Consider the following 5,787-nt stretch of genomic DNA (forward strand, 5'->3'; position numbering starts at 1 on the left):
TATCAGTGGCAGGGAATCAAACCCGAGTCGCCTGGTGGGTTATATAGTGGAGTGCGTTAGTCACTGCATCACCACTCACTTCTAAATAAAATTACAATATTACGATTAATAATACAAGAGACAAAGACGCACACCTTCTTCACAAATGAGGAATGAAACACAAGGCACAGGAGTGCGATTGTGGCCATGCAACTGATATCGTCACCCACTGGAGTCTGCGCTCTGTCAAGGGAGGAGGAGGAACCACACGAACTCTCTCTCCTGAGGCCCTCTCGTCGTGGCGAGAACACCGTCACATTGACATTTGGCCAGAGGCCAGAATAAATGGAATTACATATATATTCTTTGGATCTTTCGGTAAAGTCACGTAGATAGGTTCAAAGAAAATAACAAAATAACAACCTATCTGCGTGACTTTGCAGAAAGACCCAAAGAATATGAATTCCTGCAGTCACGAAAGCCTTAAGTCAAGATTTTAATGGAATATGATCACAAAAACATTAGCAGTAACGCGATGCATGTTTTCGGGACGTACTTCGCACCTAAGCGTTGCGTTTCACAGTTACGCGCTTAAGAGAGAAAATATATATATTTAAATTGCTCACTTAATTTTTGTTCTCAACATATTTTTTTTTGCCAACGATACAAACTTCAAAGTAGTAAAGAAAAAAAACCCCGACACAACACACAAACACACAGACGCATTTTTTTTTCTAATTGCGTCATCGTGTCCGGACGACATCGCCCCGAGTCACGCGCTGTGCGCAGCCACCACCACCACCACCACCGTCGTCGTCGTGGTCGGTCGAGGGGCTGCCGTCTCTCGGTTTGCATCGCTGGCCGCTGGCCGGCTTCGCTGCAGCTCACGGAAGCGTTCAAGAAACCCCGAAGTGACTCCTCATTACACTCCTTATTAAGCCATCTTCGTAAGTAGCAATCTTTTGAATCTTAATTGTTGTTATTAAACTCCTTATTAAGTATTTTTTGGTAATGTTAGTATTATCATTAAGGATTACATGTATTTTGTAAATACAGTGCTAAAATAATAAAATACTTTATTTTTGTACGATAAAATAGGCTCCCATGTCGCGCGTTATGCGGGGGGGGGGGGACGCCTGTATCAGAATAACCAGAATATTTATACCGCAGAGGTATTCAATGAGCTATAAAGCTTTTTTTTAGAGACGTCCAGTATACAGTTAGGTCCAGAGGCATGGCCATGCAGGTGCAAGTGGGAGGAGATAATTTCGCCGGTGTCTAGAATTTCAGGTTTGTCAACAAAGCGAGGTGGAGTTGATTACACAGAGATCTGTCTTTGTTTTTTAATACTGTAGTCTCAGCCGCATCCTTCGGGCATTGTTGTAGCACCGTCACAGCCGGCAGTGAGCACGCTTCCCAACATGCATTCAGGAAGAAGGGGGGGGGGGTGGTAGCTCGTCGTTTATTGTGCCAGCAGTAGGCAGCGGGACCTGGGCGTGCCGTGAGAATTCTCGGATAGCATTCCCCTTAAATAAACAGCCGGGGCAGCTGCTTGTAAGCGAGCAGGAGCAGTTGGATGTTGGTGAAGCGTGGATTGTGTTTGCTGTAATTGCGCTTTACGTGCCCCCTCGGTTTAGAGTCCTGCACGAGAGCACGTCACAATGTGTGCTGAACTTCGTCTCGCTCCGCGCCGAACGTAGCCAACTGCGCTCATCTCCTCCTCGCGTGCGGTATTTTTTTAAAAGAGGATTCGTCTACGGCTGTACGTGCATCACGGGACAACAAGCTGGTTGTTCACGTTCATTGACAGGAGGTCGTTTTGCTGTTCCGCGCTTGTGGGTGTCCCATCAAAGATGAGACGCCTCGTCTCCGTTGAGCTCTTACCTGCCCCCCCCCCCCCCAAAAAAAAAACGAAGGTCAAAATCCAAGGTCATCTTTCCATCTTATCCTTTTCCCCACTAAAACGTGTTAAGCGAAACAGAAGAGAGCGTGACTCCTCCAATGCATTCTCGTGCGCGACCAGGCATTTGCACGCTGCCTTCAGGTCTCTCCGATGGCAATTGCGAATGAATAAACGAGTCGAGCGGCGATGTACGTTGAGTCTGGAGGAGCCGTTCAGCGAAGTGTCGGGGCGCCAAAATAAAATCATTTTGTACCTGATGCGAAAGCGCGCGATGGGGTCGCACTTCACAGCAGTCACGATTACGCGGCCACTTCTAAGCTCTCCAATTATGGAGTAAGCGGCCGCACCTCCGATGTGCGGCTCCGTATCACGGCTGAGCGCAAATCCGGTGTCTGTGAGGCCAAGAGCCCAGGTGGTTCCTCTGCTGGCCCTTCAATACGTGTCTTGTTTTCGGGACATTGCCGGCTGGGCAGATATCCCGTTAACGTTTTTTACCAGCTGACAAAAAGCGTTGATCCAGAATGGGTTCTTACACTTTTAGGCGGCTGGGTAGGGGTGGAGGTGGGGGAGGTGGTGGTGGAGGTGGTGGTGGAGGTGGTGGTGGAGGTGGTGGTGGAGGTGGTGGTGGTGGTGGTGGTGGTGGAGGTGGTGGAGGTGGTGGAGGTGGTGGTGGTGGTAGTGGAGGTGGTGGTGGTGGGGGTGGTGGGGGTGGTGGTGGTGGAGGTGGTGGTGGTGGTGGTGGAGGTGGTGGTGGTGGAGATGGTGGTGGTGGTGGTGGTGGAGGTGGTGGTGGAGGTGGTGGTGGTGGTGGAGGTGGTGGTGGTGGTGGAGGTGGTGGTAGTGGAGGTGGTGGTGGGGGTGGTGGGGGTGGTGGTGGTGATGTATCGGTGATTCCGAGTAGGCTATGGACGTACGGTGCTCTCGGGAGTGGATCGTCTCGCGTGGTGCTTCGGAGAGACGCGTGGTCCAGTGCCGGATGAGCCTAGTAGCAAAAGCAGCTACACATGTAGTAGCTACACATGTAGTAGCTACATAAGTAGTAGCTACACGTGTAGTAGTAGCTACAGTTCCCGCACTTTCAAGGGCCCTGCGCTAAATACTTTAAAGCTATCAATTCCGGTTTAGTGATTCTGCACTTGCTCTATTACTATAGTACTATACCGCCTTCAACTTTTATGAACGACTGGGTGTTTAAGGCTAGCGATTTGTCGTATTATCTGGCTGTATGGCGAATGAAAAAATACAACTACTTTACTATGCAAGTAAAAAATGTGTGTTTTAATATTGATGTTTTTTTTTTATTTAGGGCCCCTTTATAACATCATATGCTACAGGCGCCGCACTAGCTTCATCCGGCACTGGCGTGGATTTCGTCAACTTCACGAGCGACCCAAATGGCGCGTGAAACGCGGCGGGATCCCACGGCCGATGAAACCCGAGGCCGATGAAACCCACGGCCGATGAAACCCACGGCCGATGAAACCCACGGCCGATGAAACCCACGGCCGATGAAACCCACGGCCGATGAAACCCACGGCCGATGAAACCCACGGCCGATGAAACCCACGGCCGATGAAACCCACGGCCGATGAAACCCACGGCCGATGAAACCCACGGCCGATGAAACCCACGGCCGATGAAACCCACGGCCGATGAAACCCACGGCCGATGAAACCCACGGCCGATGAAACCCACGGCCGATGAAACCCACGGCCGATGAAACCCACGGCCGATGAAACCCACGGCCGATGAAACCCACGGCCGATGAAACCCACGGCCGATGAAACCCACGGCCGATGAAACCCACGGCCGATGAAACCCACGGCCGATGAAACCCACGGCCGATGAAACCCACGGCCGATGAAACCCACGGCCGATGAAACCCACGGCCGATGAAACCCACGTTGGCTCGCGCATTGCTCCACTCCGGCTTCCGCCCAGAAATGTCAACCGAGGACTCGCTCGAATCCCAGTCGAGATCAACAACCGCCGCGAAATTTCGTTTCAAAGCTTCCGTGACTGCAGGGATTCATATTCTTGGTTCTTTCGGTAAAGTCACGTAGAAGGGAAATAATCAAGTATTTTTTTTACGCAATCCAAAGCAACGGATTCCTAAAACGCGACACGCGCAACACGACTGCCGATACCTTAACAAACACAACAACTCCCGAACGTCTGGCGTCGTAAACGAATCACTCTTTGGTTCTTTAGGTAAAGTCACGTAGAAAATCAAATTAAATAATAGAATACGACGTTTCGGTTGCAACACAAGTAGCCATCATCGGGTAAGAATTCCTGATAAAACACAGACACGGAAACAACGTAGGCAGACACACATGCAGAGACACGCCGAGCGAGACACACATCAAGACAAACATAATCTGTGCCGAGGCTTTAAAAAAACTAAAACATCCCGTTAGAACAGCTGCGCACGTGCGCGCTTGCTCACGAGCGGCGATGAATCGTAACTTTATTTTGCATCGGTTAAGAAGAAAACGTGTCATTATTCTACAGCCTGTTAACAGCTTCTGAAAGCAAAAGGGAGGTTGAGCGTCACCTGGGACAAAGTTTACGTGTCCCGGCTACGCGCAAAACTCTTGCCCGTTCGGAGACGCCGCCTCCTCCTCCTCCTGCCGCTCGAGAGAGATCCACGTGCTGCTGCTGCTGCTGCAGCTTCACCTCCACATCGCCTGCCCAAGCCCCCCCCTCTACCCGCCGTCTCGTGTTTGCGGCTCGTGCAGAATGAAAACAATCGGCGCGTTCAACTCCGTGAATCTGGCGCTGCCGATAGATGGCCCCGGGATCGCTGACGCACGCTCCCATTCGCAAAGGTGCAAATGTTTGCACGCTCTTTGACTCTTACGTTCGGGTGTTGTTGTGTTTGTTAAGATATCGGCAGTTGTGTGTGCGTGTCGTGCTTTAGGTATCCGTTGTTGTCACGATGCACGTGATAAAATAATAAATGCAATGGAAGTTGTCGGCTTGTATCTCTCCACTGCTGGATTAACGAGGCTTGCCCGAGCCCCCTCGTCTTGGTGATGCCACAAATCGTGTGCGCCGCGGTGGCTATGAGATGTTTACTCCCTCGCCTGGTATACAGGAGGTCGTGGGTGGCTATGAGATGTTAACTCCCTCGCCTGGTACACAGGAGGTCGTGGGTGGCTATGAGATGTCGTGGGCTCGATCCCGACCCTGACGTCTGTATATTTGGAGTCTGCGGTGTCTCTCTCCCTGTGGTCGCGTGGATTTTTCTCCGGGTCCTCCGATTTTTCCACTCCACATTTAGAATCAACGTCACGGCGTTTAAAGCATGTGTCTGCTTTACATTTCCACGTCATAAATGTCCACGTTGAGGCTATCATTTGCGGTCAGGTCGCTTCTGAAAAATATCTACATAGCTCAATGGGCCTTACCTGGTAACATACAAAATTTAGTTGAGTTGAGTCATCTGGGTCCTCCACATGCATGAGATAAATATTTCCTGACCACAAGGTCAAACATGAGTCAATGTCACCCCCTCGTCAGTGCCCCGGCCCTACGAGCCACGGCACGCACACACACACACAGACACACACCCTCCCCGCACACACACAGACACACACTCCCTGCACACACACACACAGACACACACCCTCCCTGCATACACACCCCACACACACCCCACGCACACACCCCGCACACACACACAGACACACACCCTCCCCGCACACACACACACACACCATCCCTGCACACACACACACACACACACCATCCCTGCACACACACACACACAGGCACACCCTCCCTGCACACACACACCCCTCACACACACCATCCTCACACACACACACCATCCTCACACACACACACCATCCTCACACACACACACCATCCTCACACACACCATCCTCACACACACACAC

The 5,787-nt window shown here is 51.3% G+C and overlaps 1 long non-coding RNA gene across 1 annotated transcript; it reads left to right on the forward strand.

The window, feature by feature from the left end:
- The first annotated feature begins 738 nt into the window (after positions 1 to 738).
- Positions 739 to 4,859, forward strand: LOC142930518 (uncharacterized). Its single transcript, XR_012946464.1, has 2 exons — positions 739 to 926; positions 3,189 to 4,859. It is a non-coding gene; the product is annotated as an uncharacterized LOC142930518 (long non-coding RNA).
- Positions 4,860 to 5,787: the final 928 nt, after the last annotated feature.

The sequence above is a fragment of the Petromyzon marinus genome, chromosome 40 (genome assembly GCF_048934315.1).
Source record: "Petromyzon marinus isolate PM22_M1 ecotype Great Lakes invasive population chromosome 40, UKy_Petmar_22M1.pri1.0, whole genome shotgun sequence".
Taxonomy (NCBI): Eukaryota; Metazoa; Chordata; class Hyperoartia; order Petromyzontiformes; family Petromyzontidae; genus Petromyzon; species Petromyzon marinus.